This window comes from Aegilops tauschii, chromosome 3 (assembly GCF_002575655.3).
Source record: "Aegilops tauschii subsp. strangulata cultivar AL8/78 chromosome 3, Aet v6.0, whole genome shotgun sequence".
Taxonomy (NCBI): domain Eukaryota; kingdom Viridiplantae; phylum Streptophyta; class Magnoliopsida; order Poales; family Poaceae; genus Aegilops; species Aegilops tauschii.
In genome coordinates this window covers 127,045,650-127,069,338 of record NC_053037.3, presented here as the reverse complement: position 1 = coordinate 127,069,338, position 23,689 = coordinate 127,045,650, and positions in this window count along the sequence as shown.

The window sequence follows — 23,689 nt, the reverse complement described above, 5'->3', positions numbered from 1 at the left end:
TCGGTTGCCCCGGCCACGCCGGAGGAGAGGGTCGACGGTGTCTTGTGCGAGACGGTGGCCGACATTGTGTTCTGTTGGTTTTGGGTAATTTCTCCTTTACGGAATTAAAAATCAACACTACCTAGTGATTGTACTAATCAGTGTTGTCTTGTTTGATTGCAGACCTTGTACAGGGTTTCAGAGGGAGAGCAGGAGGCCGCGTGTATGGTTGTCGAAAACGAGTGCAAGCGCCTACTTCAGAACTTAAGGGACGAGGCTCGGGTGCAGGCCGTTCGAGACTACTACGCCTCGAAGGGTATTAGGAGGGGCAAGCAGAAGTGTCGCGGCAAGTTTCTAAGTAAGGAGAAGTACATGCAGGTAATTACCTATTCTTAAGGCCTTGAACTTAGTTTTCTTGATTTGATTCGTAGGCGTAGCGCTGAAATTTCTCTTGACTCACTTAGGTGCCCCCGAGATGGTGTGTGGATAAGATGGACTGTTGGGAGGCGTTGGTGGATGCGTGGTGCTCTGCCCAATGGAAAGTCGAACACCAAAGGGCCAAGGATAAGCGCGACCAAATGGAAGGTGTGCCACAACATCAAGGGAGCTCCAACCTGTTTGAGTACGGGGAGAACTGGGTATGTGGTTTGCTACATGATTGATGCAATTCATTCTTCATGCTAGATTGTTCATTTATGACATATTTAGCTCTAAAAAGACATAATAACCTTAGATAGCTCTATAAAATAACTTAATATGCTTTAGTCAGCTAAAAAATGCATAACTACCTTCGATAGCTCAATAACGACCCAAACTAATCTTAGTTAGTTCATTCATGACATAATTAGCTCTAAAATGACATAATAACCTTAGATAGCTCTATAGAATGCCTAAATATGCTATAGTTAGCTCTAAAATGACATAATAACCTTGGATAGCTCAATAATGACATAATTAGCATACTTTGGTCAAAAATGGCATAATAATCTTGGTTGCCTCGAAAATGACCTAAACTTAGCTTATTTTCCTCGAAAATGACATAATAACCTTTCTTAGCTCCAAAATGACCTATTTACATAGCAATATCATTCTTCATGCTAGCTTGAGCCCTTAACTAATATTTTGTTCCTCTCTCTCAGGCGCACCACCACAAGAAGCATGTGCCAGGTCTGTTCGACCTCTATGGCATGGCCCATATGGCCCCGTACAAGAAGGCCAAGCCATTCACGGAGTTTGACCTAGATGATCCAGAGGGCTTCACCAACAAGACCTCCCACCACAAGCTTGTGAAGTACAGACACGAGGGGAAGGCGAGGAAAGGGGAGGACTTTAACCCGAGCCAGGATCCTTTTGATACAGAGCTGGTGATGATATCTGGTGGCGGGAGGTCCCATGGCTCTCTAGCCATTGGTGATGGACTGATACGTTGTCCTAAGACTCTCCCGCAGATCAAGAAGCGCCTGAGTAGCTCTGATCCTGAGATAACGCCTCATGCACGGCCCGCGGAGATCACCATGGCGGTTAGTTATACGGACTCTCTCACCTTTCCTCCATTACATTGTGTGTGCGTCCGTCGATGATTACAATGCTAACGAGGAGTGGTGTGTTGCAGGCTATTGTTGAGAAAGAGAGATTGAAGACGAAGGAGCTTGTGGAGGAGGCAAAAAGGGAGGCACAAAGGGAGGCGGAGGAGAGGGAGAGGGAGATGGAGGAGAGGACGGCTAAGCTGTTGGAGGAGGAGAGGAACCGGAACGACAGCGCTAACCGGGCCCTATACGAGCTCATCGTGGTACGTTTCTCGTGCATATTAGCCCAATCATGCACGTAATGTTCGCATTACTATCTAATATGACTGACTCGTGAGAACCAAATGTGCAGAGCTTGTGCGAGAAAAACGGTCAGGCCCCTCCGCCGATGCCCCAGATTGCTCCGGCGACCACGATGAGTTTGATTTGAATGCTCGTTGCTTACTACTATTCACATTTCAGTTTGCGAACCTGCTAACAAGACATTATGGGAAATGATCTTTGGTGTAGCATGGCTCCCGACAAGCATCGACCACTCCTTCTGCCAATGCCGGAACCCCGACCGATCCTTCACCTCCGTCTGGCACTGGCGCAGCCCCGACCATTCCTACACCTCCGTGATAACGGTATTTTTCTTCTTAATTAGCGTGTTTAGTCCATTTATGACATAATTTAGCCTATTTAGTCCACAAATGACATAATAAGATGAAGAAAATCAAGGAAGTGGAACGAAAGAAGGAATAGGAAGAAAAGAAGAAGAAGAAGAAGAAGAAGAAGGAGAAGAAGAAGGAAAAGAAGAAGACTAGAAGAAGTTCTTCTAGTCTTCTTCTCCTTCTTCTTCTTCTTCTTCTTCTTCTTCTTCTTCTAGTTTTCTTCTTCTTCTCCAAAATGAAGTTAGCTCTAAGTTATATCAAAAATGGCATAATATGCTTAGTTAGGTCAAAATGGCATAATTAGCTAGGTAAGCTCAAAAATGGCATTTTTCTTCTTATTTAGCATATTTAGTACATTTATGACATAATTTAGCCTATTTAGTCAACAAATGACATAATAAGATGAAGAAAATCAAGGAAGAGGAAGACAAGAAGGAATAGGAAGAAAAGAAGAAGAAGAAGAAGAAGACTAGAAGAAGAAGAAGACTAGAAGAAGAAGTTCTTCTTCTTCTTCTTCTAGTCTTCTTCTTCTTCTTCTTCTAATTTTCTTCTTCTTCTCCAAAATGAAGTAAGCTCTAAGTTATATCTCATAACATGCTTAGTTAGGTCAAAAATGGCATAATTAGCTAGGTAAGCTCAAAAATGGCATTTTTCTTCTTATTTAGCCTATTTAGTCCATTTATGACATAATTTAGCCTATTTAGTCCACAAATGACATAATAAGATGAAGAAAATCCAGGAAGAGGAAGAAAAGAAGGAATAGGAAGAAAAGAAGAAGAAGAAAAAGAAGAAGAAGAAAAAAAGAAGAAGAAGTTCTTCTTCTAGTCTTCTTCTTCTTCTTCTTCTTCTTCTTCTTCTAGTTTTCTTCTTTTCTCCAAAATGAAGTTAGCTCTACGTTATATCTATAAAATGGCATAATATGCTTAGTTCACTCAAAAATGGCACAATTAGCTAGGTTAGCTCCATTTTACTTAAGTATGCTTACTTCTTCTTCTTCTTCATTTTCTTCTTCTTCTTCTTCATTTTCTTCTTCTTCTACTGATTCTAGTCTTGTTCTTCTAACTTTCTTGTTTCCCATTTTGCAGATTTAATTCACTATATGGAAGCTTACATGGATGGAGTGCTTGTTTCCCTTTTCTTTTTTTCGTTTGTATCGATGAAATATGTGGAACTTGTTATATGGATGCATGGAACAATGTGTTGGATGAACATTGTAATGTTACTGTAATATGTATGGGTGGAACTCCGTTTCTTATTATGTATGTATGTTGTCATGGATGGAGCTATGTGTTGGATACATCATATGTCTGTTGTGCATGTGAAAAAAAATGTATATCTGTGTGTGAATTCCTGTGAAATTAAATGGATTCAAATAAAAACAGGGGATATGTAGCCTCTTTACCATCTGCTAGCTGACGGCAAAGACCTTTGCCGTCCGCTAGCAGACGGCAAAGAGACACGTGGCAGCTACCTATAAAACCTGGGAACACTGGCTGCCTATTTCGTCACTTTGCCATCCGCTGGCGGACGGCAAAGATTCAAATAACTTTTGCCGTCCGCCAGCGGACGGCATAGCTGGCCACGTGGCAGCTTCCCAGCACTGCCTAGCTGATCTCTTTGCCGTCTGTCAGCGGACGGCAAAGAGCTTTGACTCTTTGCCGTCCGCTGGCAGACGGCAAAGAGCGCCGTTAACCCCCTAACGGCTCTCACGCCACCACACTGCCGTCCGTTGTCTTTGCCGTCTGCTGACCTAGGATGGCGGACGGCAAAATCCTTTGCCATCCGCTTACTGGAAGCGGACAGGAAAGAAGGCCTTTGCTGGCACGTGTTCAGACGGACAGTTTGCCGTCTACTAGCGGACGGCAAAGACGTTTGCCGTCCGTGATCCATGCCTTTGCCGTCCGCCATGGCGGACGGCAAAGAAGCGGATTCCAGTAGTGATTACTGGTACATGATTATACTTTTTATGGATGGAGGGGAACATTACAGGCCGGTGCCTCCTTGGACTTCTCCAGTTCGGCGGTAGCAACAGCTAGCTGAGTCCGGCACTTTTCCAGCTCTAGAGACACCATGTTGTTCTTCTCTTTGAGTACCTGATTATAAAACGATCCTTAAATCAGTTGTTTCAACTGTTTCAAGTCTCGGGGGCTACTGGTACATGATTACCACATCTATACAATGCGTACTTACCCGCATATCTTTCAAATACTGGTCAGTGGCTCTGGTAAGCCCATCCCGAGCAGCTCGGATGTACGCATCAGCCGAGCTGAAGGCGTCAAATGCCTCTTTATTAAAGCCGGGGTCGCGAAGTGCGGCCCTCTGGCGCCGATGATGCATGGCACTCTCTACTTCAGAGTTCGTGACGGACACATTATACGAATCCTCTGAAGGAGGACAATCCGGCGTTATTCCCATGTCTTCCCCCGCCCTAGAAGCAGGGTCTGGCACCTGATTGGTGGGGGCGCGACCGGCAGGCCCCTCGGACACAGTCCGACGAACGCTCTTCCTAATAAAGCAGAGCCGACAATGTCATGGTTCGATGTGACTATTACAGGGCATATTTAAAGCCATACCTCTTTGATGAAGGTTCCGCCGTGTTGTCGTTTGCCTTTCTCTTCGAAGACCCGCCCGACACAGGCGCCGTTCTCTTCTGAGATGCCTCTGGTGCAATATGACGCGTCGAGCGCCTCCCCTTTGGAGCATAAGATAGTGTGGTGGGTGAGGCATAATGAGGAAGCTCCTTCGGAGGAAATATCTCCTGGTTACTTATGTATGAGGCAGGAAGGAGGCCGGGATAATCGGCCGTGATGGCCACTTCTGTGCCATCATAGCTCGCCTGGTAGATGACTCCCTCTTTGAGCTCTACAAATATGTCCGGATCTTCTTCGAATCCGGGATCGAGGTCCCGGTTATGGTTCTCCGGCTGTGGAGCGGGGCAATGGATCCCCGCGGAAACCCTCCACCATTCCTATTAACAGACGGGTTAATGTCAGTTAAACATGACTAGGGGAGAGGATTGAATAAAGTGGTGGGATTAAAACCCACCCAGCCAGGAGGATTGTACATGGAAAATCCCTCTCGGCACGTAAGACGAGTGAATTCCTCTTTCTCCCCTTTATACAGATCGGCCGGTATGGTGGCCAGGGTAGTGAGGGAATCCGGACCCTTTCGTCCGCAGCGTGAGGCGTCATCTTCCCCATTGTAGTGCCACATGGGGAGCCCCCTGAATTGGAGCGGCTGAACACCTCGCGCTATGGAAGTTGCCATCACCTTGATTATTGATAATCCGGACTGGGCAAGTGTCCTAATCTTGCCCATCAATTGCCAGACTTCTGCGTTGTCTTCCTCCTCGAGGCTCCGAGGACGCCAGCTGTGGTGTTTCTTCAACGAGCGCTGGAAAATTCGGGAAGGCCCATTCGGACTGGGTCGGGGAGAGCGACATCTTCAATATAAAACCACGCCGAGGGCCAGTCTTCGGATGCCTTCTTCGGCGTGCCGGACATGTATCCGGTCCCGGCTATGCGCCATATCTCGGCACCGCCCACCTCGAATATGGATCCCTTTTGGGTACGAGGGACGAGGTAGAAAAGTTTCCTCCATAGATCAAAGTGGGCCTCGCAGCCCAGGAATAGCCCCCAAAGAGCGACAAAACCCGCGATATGCAGGATGGAGGCCGGAGTAAGGTTGTGCAGTTGGAGGCCGTAGTACTCTAGGAGACCTCGGAGGAAAGGGTGGATTGGAAACCCGACGCCTCTTATTAAGAAGGATATGTAGCACACTCGCTCCCCCTGGTTGGATTGGGGGAATTTTCCGCCAGGGCTTCGCCTGTGAAAGTGGTTAATCCTGCCCGGACGGGGACTAGATCCGCGGGGGGAAGGAATCCCTATGTTTGAAGCTTACTCAGCTGGTCGTGGTATACTGAACATTTATCCCAATTGCCTTTTTCAGAGCCATGGGGGCGGGAGGAAGAACTGGGAATGCTAGCCATGCTGGAATGGTTTCTCCTAGCAGGCTCTAAGGATTCTTCGCCTGATGTGAGATGGCATCTGAGATCCAACCTACTTAAATATGCACCTTTCTTACATGGCCAGGGTGTTATGTGGAAAATACTCTAACCTTTCGTGTTCGCTCGACACATGGAGGCTGAATCAAGGGAGGCGGAAAAGCCAAGGGGTACGACATTAAATGGAAGGCCGAGTATAACTCTTCGGATCAGACGCTTTGAAGTATTCGGAGGAAGAACCTGCCTTGCAATGCCGAAGACTACCTGCGCGCTGGACACATCGTCATTGAAGCCTGGTTCGGGGGCTACTGAGGGAGTCCTAGATTAAGGGGTCCTCGGTCGTCCGGCCTATGTGACGTGGGCCGGACTGTTGGGCCATGAAGATACAAGATAGAAGACTTGCTCCCGTGTCCGGATGGGACTCTCCTTTGCGTAGACGACAAGCTTGGCGTCCGGATATGAAGATTCCTTCCTCTATAAACCGACTCTGTACAATCCTAGGCCCCTCCGGTGTCTATATAAACCGGAGGGTTTAGTCCGTAGAGGCAATCATAATCATACAGGCTAGACTTCTAGGGTTTAGCCACTATGATCTCGTGGTAGATCAACTCTTGTGATCCTCATATTCATCAAGATCAATCAAGCAGGAAGTAGGGTATTACCTCCATCGAGAGGGCCCGAACCTGGGTAAACATCGTGTCCCCCGTCTCCTGTTACCATCGACCTTAGACGCATAGTTCGGGACCCCCTACCCGAGATCCGTCGGTTTTGACACCGACACCGTGTCCGGGTAGGACTCCTATATGCGTGGACGGCAAGTTTGGTGTCCGGATGTACTATTCATTCTTCTGCAAACCGACTCCGTACAACCCTAGGCCCCTTCGTTGTATATATAAACCGGAGGGTTTAGTCCGTAGAGGCTATCAGAATAATCATAGGCTAGAAAACTAGGGTTTAGCCATTACGATCTCGAGGTAGATCTACTCTTGTAACCCCTATACTCATCGAATGCAATCAAGCAGACATAGGCTTTTACCTCCATTAAGAGGGCCCAAACCTGGGTAAACATCGTGTCCCCATCGTCCCCTGTTACCATTGATCCTTAGACTCACAGCTTGGGCCCCCTACCCAAGATCTATCGGTTTTGACGCCGACAGGGGGGCACCGCTAGAACACACAACATTGATTCCTAGCCGTGTGCGCCCCACCCCCATAGTTTACGCCTCCAGTCATATTCACGTAGTGCTTAGGTGAAGCCCTGCGCGGACCACTTCACCATCACTATCACGACGCCGTCGTGCTGACAGAACTCTCCCTCGACACTTTGCTGGATCAAGAGTTCGAGGGACGTCATCTAGGTGAACGTGTGTAGAACTCGGAGGTTTCGTACGTTTGATGCTTGATCGGTCTGAAAGAGAAGAAGTTCGACTACATCAACCGCGTTGTCAAATGCTTCCGCTTTCGGTCTACGAGGATATGTGGACACACTCTCCCCCTCTTGTTGCTATGCATCTCCTAGATAGATCTTGCATGAGCGTAGGAATTTTTTTGAAATTGCATGCTACGTTTCCCGACATGAAATGCCCAGATGCTTCGGCTCACCGACATCCGCTATTTAAAGGCGGCCACTCCCGGCTCAAACCATACCACACTAAGTCAGCTTCACATCCTTCTCTCATGCACCAAATCGGCCATGACCGCGAGTAGGAACGCGTTGTGGGAGAGCCTCTCGACGAGCAGAAGAACCAGGTTGTCGCCCTTGCGACCGTTTGGTAGAGCCACCTTGCCAGGAGAATAGAGGTAGACATGCCGGTCAGCTCCTCGGAGGTCTACGATGACAACCTGATACGTCTGCATCGTATCTACTTTTCCAAACACTTTTGCCCTTGTTTTTGACTCTAACTTGCATGATTTGAATGGAACTAACCCGGACAGACGCTGTTTTCAGCAGAATTGCCATGGTGTTATTTTTGTGCAGAAATAGAAGTTCTCGGAATGACCTGAAACTTCACGGAGAATATTTTTGGAATAAATAAAAAATACTGGCGAAAGAATCAAGGCCAGGGGGCCCACACCCTGTCCACGAGGGTGGGGGGCGCGCCCCTGCCTCGTGGGCCCCCTAGTGCTTCACCGACCTCAACTCCAACTCTATATATTCACGTTCGGGGAGAAAAAAACCAGAGAGAAGGATTCATCACGTTTTATGATACGGAGCCACCGCCAAGCCCTAATCCCTCTCGGGAGGGCTCATCTGGAGTCCGTTCGGGGCTCCGGAGAGGGGAATCCGTCGCCGTCGTCATCATCAACCATCCTCCATCACCAATTTCATGATGCTCACCGCCGTGCGTGAGTAATTCAATCGTAGGCTTGCTGGACGGTGATGGGTTGGATGAGATTTATCATGTGATCGAGTTAGTTTTCTTAGGGTTTGATCCCTAGTATCCATTATGTTCTGAGATTGATGTTGCTGAAATGGTTAGACCTATCTTTTTGTGTATGCGTTTGACTGAGCATGAGGTGGATGAAGTTAGAAAGCACAACCTTTTGTACCCTCCTTTTACTTTCTGTTATTTAGATTAAATAAAGCAAAAATAGTATTTTCTGTCTGTTTTCTCAATTATCCTTGCAATAAAAAATACCCCGAAAATAAAAGTTCTCCAAATGTCCCGAAAATGAAATATGTTTTTTTGTAGAATATTTGAGAATATATGGCACTGAGAACACACCAGGGGGAGCCAGCACCAGGCCACGAGGGCGCGCCCCATGCCTCGTGGGCCCCATGTGGGCTCCCTCCACTTACTCCAGCACCCACACACTCCTTCCTCTAGAAAAAATCACCAACCAGCTCAAGCACGAGTTCTAGCTCATCTTGCTACCATTTTCGATCTCCTTGCTCAAAGCTCCTTTCACAAAACTGCTTTGGGGGATTGTTCTTCGGTATGTGACTCCTCCAATGGTCCAATTAGTTTTCGTTCTAGTGCTTTATTCATTGCAAATTTTTGCTGCTTAGGTGACCCTGTTCTTGAGCTTGCATGTCAAATTTATTTGGTCCCAAGTAGTTCTAATGCATGATATAGTCTCTAGGAACTTGTGGGAGTAGTTGCTATCAACCTTGTTAAGTTTGGTTCACTTTTATTTCGAGTCACTAAAAATTTCAGAAATTTTTCAGAGGAAGAGATATGTTTAGGAAAATGTACCGAGGTGGTTCTTCAAGGAAGCAAGGACCCAGGCCCGCAATACGTGAGCCAGACTATGAACTACCAAGAGAAGCTCAAGTGCGGCCTTGTGAATGGCCGTCAGAAAATTTCATGGTCCAAGCAGGAATTAAGGAGGAATTTGACGCATATGTGCGTAATGCTGAACTCGAGGGCTTTATGTTAGATAAGTGCCCCCAATATTACCACCTAACTGATTCCTTTGTGAGAAGGTTTAAATTTACATCCTCACGCAATTCTCACACTGTCCTATTTGATCTCTATGATAAATCTTATACCATGGACTTAGAAGATTTTAATACTGCTTGTAAACTCCCGCAAAGGGGTAGTGCTAGTGAACCTCGCAAATATGAGTTTAAAGACTTTCTTGCTAGTATAATTGTGGGGGAATCTAGAGAAATAACACAAGCTACCATAGGGAGCATTCATTTTCCTGCTATACATTATTTTGCTCTCTTTATAGGTAGATGCATTAACGGCAAGGACAAGGCATGTCACATGTGTGCTCCCGATCTTAGTGTTCTCAAGAGTGCTATATTAGGAGATAAACAATACAACTTGGGGGCTATTGTTGCACGAAGGTTGCATCATAACAATATTCGTGGAGATTTATTTGGCAGAATTTATGCAACCCGCGTAGCTAATTATCTTGAGATACCCATACATGAAAATGATATGGAATTGCCTCATGCTTATTTAGATTATAATGCTATGGTTCGCCATCAGTTTATTGGGAGGAATGAACAGCCTCTCCAGTACCGACTAATCTTTGACAGACGTCGCACTGTCCATATTGCTCTCCCTGCTCACTTTCTTTGACTTTCAGGCAAAAGGGAGATATGTTATAACCAGGGAGGAGGTGAACGAGTATGAGAGGAGGACGGAGGCAGCTCGCCTCCAAGCTACAGCTCATCAAGCAATAGCCGCTGCATCTCAGTACGACCCCAGTTACAACTTTGGATATCCGCCAGGCCAGCCATGGCCGTAGCCCAACTTAGGCCAAAAGCCTAAGCTTGGGGGAGTACGTATTTCCCACCGACATTACATTCATGTTCACACACTCATTCCAGTTGTCGATGCTCATACTTTTTCATTGTATTATCCATGGTAGTTTATTTTCCTTTTTCTTGCTTTCTTCTTGTGTGTTTGAAAAATCATAAGAAAAACCCAAAAAAATAGTTATAGTTTTTAGCTAGTTTACTTTCCATGCCTGTAGTAGTAATTAAAAGAAAACCCAAAAGGATTCCTCGTTCTTCTTTTGCTTGTTGGGAGCTTTCCCGTGTAAATAGTTTTATTTCCTTTCTTTTCTGTGGGGGTCGAGAGGAGAAGACCATAATGAAAATGTTGAAGTGGCTCTCATATGCATTATTGTTGATTTAACCAAGAGCCCATATTACCTTGTCTTCTCCTTTGTATTAAATGCTTGCAGATTCCAGCTTAGTCCAATGCACGTGCACTATTATTATTATTATCCACACCGTTCGGTCGTGCAAGTGAAAGGCAATAATGATGATATATGATGGACTGATTGAGATGAGAGGAGCTGGTATGAACTCGACCTCTCTTGTTTTTGTAAATATGATTAGTTCATCGTTCCTGATTCAACCTATTATGAATGAAACATGTTTGCAATGACAATTAGAGATTATAGTTGCTTATGCCATGCTTAGTTAGCTAGGAGTTTATAATGGTTTACCTTGCGTGCCAACATGCTATTAAAATGGTTGTGATGTGGTATGATGGGGTGGTATCCTCCTTTGAATGATTCAAGTGGCTTGACTTGGCACATGTTCACACATGTAGTTGAAACAAAATCAACATAGCCTCCACGATATTTATGTTCATGGTGGATTATATCCTACTCATGCTTGCACTCGTTTATTAATTTCAATGCATGTTCATGACTGTTGTCGCTCTTTAGCTGGTCGCTTCCCAGTCTTTTTCTAGCCTTCACTTGTACTAAGCGCGAATACTGCTTGTAGATCCACTTCCATAAACCCCAAAGTTATTCCATATGAGTCCACCATACCTTCCTATATGCGGTATCTACCTGCCGTTCCAAGTAAATTTGTATGTGCCAAACTCTAAACCTTCAAATGAAATTCTGTTTTGTATGCTCGAATAGCTCATGTAACAACTAGGTCTGTTTGTATCTTCCATGCTAGGTGGGTTATTCTCAAGAGGAGTGGACTCCGCTCCTCACTCACGAGAAAATGGCTGGTCACCGGGATACCCAGTCCCATGCTCAAATCAAATCAAAATAATTGCAAACAAAACTCCCCCGGGATTGTTGTTAGTTGGAGGCACCCGTTGTTTCGGGCAAGCCATGGATTGATGCTTGTTGGTGGAGGGGGACTATAAACTTTACCATTCTGTTTGGGAACCGCCTATAATGTGTGTAGCATGGAAGATATCGAGATCTCTCGGTTGTTATGTTGACAATGAAAGTATATCACTCAAAAAATTATTTATCTCTATTTCAAAATCGAGCTCTGGCACCTCTACAAGTCCCTGCTTCCCTCTGCGAAGGGCCTATCTATTTACTTTTATGTTGAGTCATCCTCCTCTTATTAAAAAGCACCAGCTGGGGAGCACCGCTGTCATTTGCATCCTTTACTATTAATTTATATTGAGTATGACTATGCCTGGATCTCTTTTACCATGAATTACAATGTTTAGTCGGTCCTTGATCTTCAAATGGTGCTCTGCATATATGTTTTGTGGTCTCAGAAAGGGCTAGCGAGATACCATCTTGTTATATCATATTATGATTGTTTTGAGAAAGTGTTGTCATCCGAGATTTATTATTATTGCTCGCTAGTTGATTATGCCATTGATATGAGTAAATATGAGACCTAAGTGTTATTGTGAATATGGTTAGTTCATAATCTTTTCTGAAAACTTGAATGCTGACTTTACATATTTACAACAACAAGAGAAAACAGAGTTTGTAAAAGTTTCTCTTTATCACTTTCAGTTTTTCAACTGAATTGCTTCAGGAGAAGCAAAGGTTTAGGCTTGGGGGAGTTGATACGTCTCCATTGTATCTACTTTTTAGAACACTTTTGCCCTTGTTTTGGACTCTAACTTGCATGATTTGAATGGAACTAACCCGAACTGACGTTGTTTTCAGCAGAATTGCCATGGTGTTATTTTTGTGCAGAAATAAAAGTTCTCGGAATGACCTGAAACTTCACGGAGAATATTTTTGGAATAAATAAAAAATATTGGCGAAAGAATCAAGGCTAGGGGCCCACACCCTGTCCACGAGGGTGGGGGCGCGCCTACCCCTCTGGGCGCGCCCCCTGCCTCGTGGGCCCCCTGGTGCTCCACCGACCTCAACTCCAACTCTATATATTCATGTTGGGGAGAAAAAAATCAGAGAGAAGGATTCATCGTGTTTTACGATACGGAGCCGCCGCCAAGCCCTAATCTCTCTCGGGAGGGCTCATCTGGAGTCCGTTCGGGGCTCCGGGGAGGGGAATCCGTCGCCGTCGTCATCATCAAACTTCCTCCATCACCAATTTCATGATGCTCACCGCCGTGCGTGAGTAATTCCATCGTAGGCTTGTTGGACAGTGATGGATTGGATGAGATTTATCATGTAATCGAGTTAGTTTTGTTAGGGTTTGGTCCCTAGTATCCATTATGTTCTGAGATTGATGTTGCTATGACTTTGCTATGCCTAATGCTTGTCACTTGGGCCTGAGTGCCATGATTTCAGATCTGAACCTATTATGTTTTCATGAATATATGTGAGTTATTGATCCTATCTTGCAAGCCAATAGTCACCTACTATGTGTTATGATCCGTTAACCCCGAAGTGACAATAATTGGGATACTTACCAGTGATGACCGTAGTTTGAGGAGTTCATGTATTCACTAAGTATTAATGCTTTGGTCTGGTACTCTATTAAAAGGAGGCCTTAATATCCCTTAGTTTCCAATAGGACCCCGCTGCCATGGGAGGGTAGGACAAAAGATGTCATGCAAGTTCTTTTCCATAAGCACGTATGACTATATTCAGAATACATGCCTACATTACATTGATGAACTGGAGCTAGTTCTGTGTCACCCTATGTTATAACTGTTGCATGAGGAATCGCATCCGACATAATTATCCATTACTGATCCAATGCCTATGAGCTTTTCAAATATTGATCTTTGCTTAGTTAATTTACCGTTGCCACTGTTACAATTACTACAAAACTGCTACTGTTACTTTTGCCATCGTTACCGTTACTTCAATACTACTTTGCTACTAAATACTTTGCTGCAGATATTAAGTTTTCCAGGTGTGGTTGAATTGACAACTCAACTGCTAATACTTGAGAATATTCTTTGGCTCCCCTTGTGTCGAATCAGTAAATTTGGGTTGAATACTCTACCCTCGAAAACTGTTGCGTTCCCCTATACTTGTGGGTTATCACAACCCCATACGAGCTCCTACAATGACTCGGCGCCGACGCTCGCGCCTATCCATTGTGACGCCCGGATAATCAAGCTACAGTAACCTCTGCTAATGATGCCACGTCACTTCAATTACTGTTGCTAATCTCGCGTTAGTTCAAAACCGATTAAAATTCAAATTCAAAATTTGGCAAATAATAAAAGTTTTCAAAATATTAAACTAAAATGTTCGGAGTGTGCAAATAAATGCTTAGGTGTTTATGGTGAGGGATCCATGCTTTTATAAATAACCTAAATACTTAAAATGAATTAAAACAGAAAAGTAAATAATTAAAAAAACAAAAGAACAAAAAGAAATAAAACCGAAACCCCCCTCTCCCTAGGCCGAGTGGCCCAGCTAGCCAGGCCGGCCCAGCTGCTGGCCAGCCCACTAGCCCATCAGGCCCGCCCCCACTCCCATATCCCTAGTCCCTTATCCTCACCCCCCCCCCCCCCCCGTAACCCTAACTCCACTCCCCACCCCCCCACGTCGCCCCCTCCCCGATCCCGATCTAGATCGGGGCATCACCGTCGCCGCCGCCTAAGGACCTCGCCGGAGAACACTTCGCCGGACGTCCTCACCGGTCTGCCTCCCCTCTACGCACGTCGTCGCCGTCGTCCTCCCCAAGCACCACTGCCCCGTCCCCTGCATCCCCCCGTGAGCCCCCCTTTTTTCCTCCTTCCCTGCGATCACCGCCGCGCACCGGCGCCCGCGCCCCGCCCGCGTCCCTGGCCGCGCGCCTCGTGCCCCTTCTGTAGTCCCGCGACGCGCCCGCCTCGCCATGCCGCTGCGGCCCTCCTACCGCACACACGCGTGCCGTCTGCCCGCTCACAGCCACCAGCCGCGCCCCACTGCCCTCGAGCTGCTGCCGCTGCACACCTCGCTCCCCCTCTGCGCGCGCGCGCTCGTGCTCGCCGCGCGGCGACCGTGCCCGTCCGCGCGCCCGCGTCCCGCTTCTGCCTGCTCGTTCCGCCCGTGCTACGGCTGCTACCGCGCCTCGCTCGCCTGTCCCGCCTGTTGTCGCTGTTACTTCTTCTCCCAGCCCCCCTTCCCCCATGCTCCACCACGCCCGGCCGTGATGACCCCTACCCTCCGCAAGCCGCGCCCCGCTCCTCCTCCGCGTGCATGCCCTCGCGCTCGCCGCGCGCGGACCACGCCCGTCCGCGCCCCCTCGCGCCTGTTGGCGTGCCCTGCCCCGCACAGCTCCCTGCTCCAGCAAGCCCCGCCTCCCCTGGCCGCCGGTACCGGCGTGCGCCATGCGCGCCCAGCGCCCCTCGGGCTCGCGCCCGTTCGGGCGCCCCGCCCCGTTGCTCGCCCGTAACCGCTAAGGCCCCCCGGGGCCTATGACAAACGGGCCCCAGCGCCCCAAAACATTAAAAAAAGATTAAATATATATAATAATAAAAATTAATTAATTAATTAATTAACTTAATTAATCCTGTTTAGTTAACCTAGTTAACTATTGTTAATTAATTAAACAATAATTAGTTTAACCTAAACCCTAATCAACCTAACAGTGTATGACAAGTGGGTCCCACTGGACCCACACGTCAGTCTGACCAGTCAACACCTCTGTTGACTGCTGACGTCATATTGACGTCAGCGAGCACTGTTCTGGATAATGTTGAATTAAATTAATTAAATAAATTCTAAAAATTCTTTAAAACTTTAGAAAATCATATAAAATAAACCGTAACTCGGATGGAAATACTTTCTACATGAAAGTTGCTCAGAACGACGAGACGAATCCGGATACGCGGCCTGTTCGTCCGCCATACATCCCTAGCATAGCGAACACACAACTTTCTCCCTCCAGTTCATCTGTCCGAAAACGCGTAACACCGGGGATACTTTCCCGGTTGTTTTCCCCCTTCGTCGGTATCACCTCGTACTGCGTTAGGGCATACCTAGCACTGCGTATTGCCCCGTTATGCTTTGTGATGCTTTGTTTGCTCCGTATTTACTGTTTCTTCCCCCTCTTCTTCCCCGGTAGACCCCGAGACCGGCGCTGATGCCACCGAGTACGACTACGTCACCGACGACCCTTCTTCTTGTGCAACAGAGCTTCCAGGCAAGCCCCCCCCCCCTTGATCACTAGATATCGCCTATTCTTCTCTATACTGCTTGCATTAGAGTAGTGTAGCCTGTTACTGCTTTCCGTTTATCCTATCCTGATGCATAGCCTGTCCTTGCTACTACTGTTGTTACCTTTACCTGCAATCCTAAATGCTTAGTATAGGATGCTAGTATTCCATCAGTGGCCCTAAATTCTTGTCCGTCTGCCATGCTATACTATCGGGCCGTGATCACTCGGGAGGTGATCACGGGTTTATACTATATACTTTATACATGATACATGTGGTGACTAAAGTCGGGTCGGCTCGTGGAGCACCCGCGAGTGATTCACGGATTGGGGGCTGAAAGGACCTTTGTCCCAACGGCCCTTTGTGTGGATCTTTGTGGCGGAGCAATAGGGCAGGTTGAGACTACCTAGGTGAGAGGTGGGCCTGGCCCTGGTCGGTGTCTGCGGTTACTTTAAAATAACACGCTGAACGAGTTCTTGGTATTTGATCTGAGTCTGGCCATTTGGTCTATACACACTAACCAACTACGTGGGAAAGTTATGGGCACTCGACGTTGTGGTATCAGCCGAAGCCTTCGTGACGTCAGTGACTGAGCGGCGCGCGCCGCATTGGACCGTAAGCTCGCGCTTGTATTAAGGGGGCTAGGTCTGCTTCCGGCCGCGTACGCAACGTGCAGGTGTGCAAAGGGCGATGGGCCCAAACCCCTGCGCCATAGGATTTAGACCGGCGTGCTGACCTCTCTGTTGTGCCTAGGTAGGGCTGCGACGTGTTGATCTTACGAGGCCGGGCATGACCCAGGAAAGTGTGTCCACCAAATGGGATCGAGTGTGTTGGGTAATGTGGTGCACCCCTGCAGGGAAGTTTATCTATTCGAATAGCCGTGATCTTCGGTAACAGGACGACCCAGAGTTGTACCTTGACCTTATGACAACTAGAACCGGATACTTAATAAAACACACCCTTCCAAGTGCCAGAGATAACCCGGTGATCGCTCTCACACAGGGCGACGAGGGGAGGATCGCCGGGTAGGATTATGCTATGCGATGATACTTGGTGAACTTACTGTCTACTCTCTTCTACATGCTGCAAGATGGAGGCTGCCAGAAGCGTAGTCTTTGACAGGACTAGCTATCCCCCTCTTATTCTGGCATTCTACAGTTTAGTCCACCGATATTGCCCCTTTACACAGATAGCCATGCATATGTAGTGTAGATCCTTGCTTGCGAGTACTTTGGATGAGTACTCACGGTTGCTTTTCTCCCTCTTTTCCCCCTTTCCATTCTACCTGGTTGTCGCAACCAGATGCTGGAGCCCAGGAGCCAGACGCCACCGTCGACGCCGACTCCTACTACACCGGAGGTGCTTACTACTACGAGCAGGCCCTGATGACGACCAGGAGTAGTTTAGGAGGATCCCAGGCAGGAGGCCTGCGCCTCTTTCGATCTGTATCCCAGTTTGTGCTAGCCATCTTATGGCAACTTGTTTAACTGTACTCAGATATTGTTGCTTCCGCTGACTCGTCTATGATCGAGCACATGTATTCGAGCCCTCGAGGCCCCTGGCTTGTATTATGATGCTTGTATGACTTATTTTATTTTTAGAGTTGTGTTGTGATATCTTCCCGTGAGTCCCTGATCTTGATCGTACACGTTTGCGTGTATGATTAGTGTATGATTGAATCGGGGTCGTCACATCCATGCTGGCTTGACCATTGAGCAGACACAGTTTAACGCCGCCATTGCGGAAGAGCAACCAGCACCTATGTCCGTGATGACCCACAAGTATAGGGGATCGATTGTAGCTCTTTTCGATAAGTAAGAGTGTCGAACCCAACGAGGAGCAGAAGGAAATGACAAGTGGTTTTCAGCAAGCTAATGTCAAGTGCTGAAATTGTAAGTAGCAAAGTAGTTTGATAGCAAGATAATTTGTAACGAGCAAGTAATGATAGTAGTAACAAAAGTGCAGCAAGGTAGCCCAATCCTTTTGAGGCAAAGGACATGCCAAAACGGTCTCTTATAGTAAGCAAAGCGTTCTTGAGGGTACACAGGAATTTCATCTAGTCACTTTCACCATGTTAATTCGATTTGTGTTCGCTACTTTGATAATTTGATATGTGGGTGGACTGGTGCTTAGGTGATGTTCTTACTTGAACAAACCTCCTACTTATGATTAACCCTCTTGCAAGCATCCGCAACTACGAGAAAAGTATTAAGAATAAATTCTAACCATAGTGTTGGGGATATTACCACTGGGCGTAAACCGGCCAGGAGAAGCCGGGTTAACCCCATAAGTAGTTCTTCTGTATCTGAAGCCCATGAAGACAGACGGTGACGCTTCATTAAGGCTCAGGGCCCAAAGCCGGTTTAAGGCCTATAGACACAAACCGGCATTAATATGTAAACTTGTGTTGTAAGACAGAAGTAGCAGAGACCGAGCCGGACACAATTATGAGCCGGCCTCGGAGTCTGTAAACCGACGGGCGTCAACCCATGTATATAAGGGGATGACCCGGCAGCGGTTCAGGGAGGACAGACAACAACTGGAGACCCAGGCAAAGCGTATTTGCTCCCTGGTCATCGAAACCCCATCAATTCCATCACAACTAGATGTAGGCTTTTACCTTCATCGTAAGGGGCCGAACTAGTATAAAACTCTCTTGCATCCCTTGTCCGCTTTAACCCCTTTAAGCTAACCCGTAGCGATGGCTCCACGACTAAGTCCTTTCTCTAGGACATCTACCGTGACAAAACCACGACAGTTGGCGCCCACCGTGGGGCTATCGCACGATGGTTTCAAGTTCTTGGAGGGCAACTTCGAAGGACTCAAGGGTTACGCTGTGGGCCGGATGACCAAGAGTCGTCGCAGCAAGCTCTACATCGACGATGCAGGCTGGGGCCCCGAGACCGGCTCAATCGAGTACGGCTACCGGGTCCCCTTTGGTGGGATACACGTTTTCATTGGCAAGATCGGCGAACCGGGCCCTGAGCCGGACATCTGCACCGACCTCGTCGAAACGGCTCAGCATGCGAGATCTGCCCGGGTCAAGCCTGTCATGAAGCGTGCCTTCGTGGGAGTTATCCATGGAGGGGAATCAGAGGATAGATCAGAATCTGGTGGTGAGACCGTTGTTTATTCCGGCGACGAGTCATCGACCGGAGAGACCGAGTCGTTATATCAGTTACAAGATGGCCGGATTGGGGGCTGTTCCGATGGCGACAGTATTCTCGACCCTTTTGATCTGCCAAACCGGGTTGCGATCTTCATGGCCGGCACGCAACCGGCGCTCCACTCTTCGACCGCAGCGGCGATGATTTCCGGATCGGCAGCGGCGGCGGCGGCCGGGGCAGGAGGCCCTGTGCGACCGCCAACTCAGGTTCTATCTGATTTGTTTGACGCGTTGACAACGCTGATGGCGGAGGTTAACCCGGCGGATCAGGATGCACACAATGCGGAAATTGCGAAAGTGAAAGATCAGATCACCCAGGCCAAAGCCAACTTAGCAGCTGAGGATGCCAGGATAGTCTCGGAGCGGGCCGCTTTGGATGCACAAGCTTACCGGATTATGCTGGATCAGAGTGCGTCGAACGAAGTCCTGAAGAGGAGGCACCGATCTCACTTGCCGCTGGTTTATGACGCTAGAAATCTCTTTAACACCCTAGGAGCGGGGACCAGTAATCTGTCGGTGGTAAACCGGGCGGAGGCACCGGGGGCAGGGGCGCCGGTTCAGCCACGTTTGGTGGATCCGCCTCGTCAGAACAACATTGTGGCACCGCATGTCCCCACGCCACCGGGTCATTATTCTAACCCGATGGACAACATTGTCGCTGCCGCTTCACGGCTGGCGGCCATCCCGATCGAAGGTGATTTTCCGGCGGCGGTCGAGACGCGTCGGGTTAAGGAGCTTCTTCAGACAGCCTTGGTTAAACAGGAGGCTTATTCATATAGTCGCGATCGGATTCGTTCCACTCCCTGTCCAAGCCGGAGTTACAGCAGGCGTATGGATGGACCGGCAGTATCAAGCAATGCGCGGAACTGTGATCCGCCCCGTGGCAATAACCCAGCGGGTGGTGCTGGTGATGCTCAGGAGGTGGTGGACCTGGCTCGGGCACGCAGAGAGGCCGAGTTAGCAGCGCAGCATGAGGCCCGTCAGCTTACTCCGGTTCGTCCAACCACATCGGTGGAACCAGGAGTTACCTCTAGTTCTTTGGGAGTGCCATGTCTTGTCCCAGTGTTGCGCAATGTGCGCCTGCGCAAGGATTTCGAGGGCCCGCGCAAGGTGCCGAATTACACCGCCGATTTATCCCCTGAAACATGGGTCGAAAGCTATGAGATGGCCATGGAGATGCTGGATGTGGATGATGCGGCATGTGCGAAATACTTCACCATGATGCTAGAAGGGACGGCCCGCACTTGGCTAAAGAGCTTACCGGCTAATTCTATCAGGTCATGGGCCGAGTTGAGGGCCCGGTTTATTCAGAATTTCAAGGATACATGCAAGCAGCCCATGTCGATTGTGGACTTAGCTGCCTGTGTCCAGGAGGAAGGAGAGTCAACAACCCATTGGGTGCGCCGGGTTTCGGAGATTTTGCATTCATCAGACCGCATCAACGCTGACACTGCAGTTTTAACATTGGAAGGAAATTGCCGGTTTGAACCCCTGAAGTTGAAGTTGGGACGGCTCAAACGTCATTGTAATGACATGGGAACCCTCATGGCTACACTGGTGAAGTATGCCGACTCTGATAGTACCAAGGATCCCGAGTCTGACGATGATAAGATAGGGAAGGGAAAGAAGAGCGGCAACGCCAAGGGGCAGCACCACAACCCGGCGGGTCATGGAAACGGGGGCAAGCGTAAAGCGGACCACGGTTTAGACTTTGTGGCTAACACTAGTACGCATGACAAGGGCCTGCGGCGTAAGGGTAAACCGCCCCAGCGCGGTGGAAGGCCAAGTCCTAATCCGGACCATTTGTCTTATCTTTTGAACCAGCCCTGTCCAAAGCATGGGACGAAGGAGGACCCGTCCACGCACCTCTGGAAAGATTGTTACATCATGCAAGAGTTCAAAAGTTCTGATTCTTTCCGGTATGATCATGGACCAGGAGGCGGTTCGGGCCCCGGCTCTCATGGGCCGGGTTATGGCGGAGGAAATTCCGGTTCAGGCTTCCACGGTAATCAGGGTGGACATAACAATCAAGGTAATCAGGGTAACCAAGGTGGCTATAATCATCAGGGCAATCAACAGCAGTAGCAGTCGGGTTACCAGAGCAACCCGAAGCAGTTGAATAGCGGACAGTATCATGTCTTCACCACTAGCTTGGACAAGCGCGATCAGAAGCTTCATAAAAGGGCAGTGAATGCCGTTGAACCGGCGATGCCCCGTTATTTGCGTTGGTCCGAGCAGCCGATTGTATGGAGTAGAGAAGATCATCCACCCCGGGTTGACAATCCGGGTCATCTGGCTCTGGTGGTGGCACCTCAGGTGGGAGGTTATAAGTTCACTAAGGTACTCATGGATGGAGGGAGTAGTATCAATATCCTTTATTATGAAACTTTCCGTCGCATGGGGCTAACAGATAAAAATCTTAAACCGTCCAATACGGTATTCCATGGTGTGGTGGCTGGTAAGTCGGCATATCCTGTTGGTAAGATAGCTCTGGAGGTGGCTTTTGGAGACGAGCATGACTCGAGATCAGAAACCTTGACCTTTGAAGTGGTGAAAATCAGCAGCCCATATCATGCCCTATTTGGACGGCCAGCTTATGCTAAGTTTATGGCACGGCCTTGTTATGTCTATCTGCAGCTCAAGATGTCGGGTCACAAGGGAACTATAACCATGCATGGGAGCCGCAAGATTGCTCTGGAGTGTGAAGAAGGTGATGCGGCTTATGCTGAGTCGGTTTGTGCAACAGAAGAGTTGAAGTTTTACAAGGATAATGTTGATCCGGCAGATATGACTTCGTTGAAGAAACCAACTACAGAGCATGATCCAGCCTTGAAGTTTAAATCGGCTGATGAGACTAAGCTTGTTGATTTCATGCCTGGCGATTCGTCCAAGCAGTTTAGCATCAGCGCTAACTTGGATCCGAAATAGGAAAGCGCGCTCATCGAGTTCATCCATGAGAATCGGGACATCTTTGCATGGAAGCCTTCTGACATGCCAGGTGTACCGAGAGAACTCGCTGAGCACACTCTCAATGTTGATCCCAAGTATAAAACGATCAAGCAGTTTCTCTGCCGGTTCAATGAAGAAAGACGCAAAGCTATTGGAGAAGAAGTAGCCAGGCTCTTGGCGGCTAGATTTATCGTTGAAGTATTCCATCCTGAGTGGTTGGCTAATCCGGTGCTGGTCCTCAAGAAGAATGGCACTTGGCGTATGTGTGTGGACTACACAGATCTCAACAAAGCTTGTCCAGCAGATCCTTTTGCCCTTCCCCGTATTGATCAAATTATTGATGCTACGGCGGGTTGCGAGCGTTTAAGCTTTTTGGATGCATACTCTGGTTATCATCAGATCAAAATGGCAGTTAAGGACCAGGAGAAGACAGCCTTCATAACTCCCTTTGGAGCCTTCTGCTATGTGTCCATGCCCTTTGGGCTCAAGAGTGCGCAGGCGACTTATCAAAGGTGTGTGCAGAATTGTCTGCATAAACAGATCGGCCGCAATGTTCACGCCTATGTGGATGATATTGTGGTAAGATCAAGGAAGAAGGAGACATTGATTGATGACTTGAAGGAAACCTTTGATAAACTGCGGGTTTATAAAATGATGCTTAATCCGGCCAAGTGTGTCTTTGGTGTACCTGCAGGCAAGCTCTTGGGCTTTTTGGTGTCTAACGGGGGCATTGAAGCTAATCCGGAAAAGATCAAAGCCATCACCTCCTTGGCTAAACCGAAGTGCATCAATGATGTTCAACGCTTGGCCGGCCGGATTGCCGCATTGAGCCGGTTTGTCAGTCGCCTTGGCGAGAAGGCCATCCCTTTATATCAGATGCTGAAGAAAACGGATAACTTCGTCTGGAGTGACGCTGCTAATGAAGCATTTGAGGACATAAAGCGGCAGCTGGCTAATCCGCCGATTCTCGCTGCTCCAGTGGACAAAGAACCATTGTTGCTATATGTGGCAGCTAATGCTCGGGCTATTAGTGTGGCTATTGTGGTGGAGCGCAAGGAGGCAGGAAAGGAATATCCGGTTCAGTGGCCGGTTTACTATATCAGTGAGGTACTTATTGAGTCCAAGCAGAGGTACCCGCATTGGCAAAAATTGGTGTATGGGGTTTTCATGGCAAGCCGGAAGCTTAAGCAGTATTTCCAAGGTCATCCCATCACGATGGTCAGCTCTGCTCCTATGGTGGATATCCAGAACAGGGAAGCAACTGGTCGGATTGCTAAGTGGGCTATCGAGCTCGGGCTTCACGGGTTGAAATACATACCCCGAACGGCGATTAAATCTCAGGCACTTGTGGATTTCATCAATTATTGGACAGAATTACAAGCTCCAGAGGAGAAGCTGGATCACACTTATTGGACTATTCATTTTGATGGGTCCAGGCAATTGGAGGGCTCGGGGGCTGGAGTCGTATTAACTTCCCCACGAGGTGATAAGTTTTGCTATGTTCTTCGTTTAATGTTCCCTTGCACTAACAATGCAGCTGAATATGAGGCTTTACTCCATGGTCTTCGGATGGTTAAGGAGATGAACCTAAGCCGAGTTAAGTGCTTCAGTGACTCGGATCTGGTGGCTCAACAAGTGTCCGGCACTTGGGATTCCAAGGACCC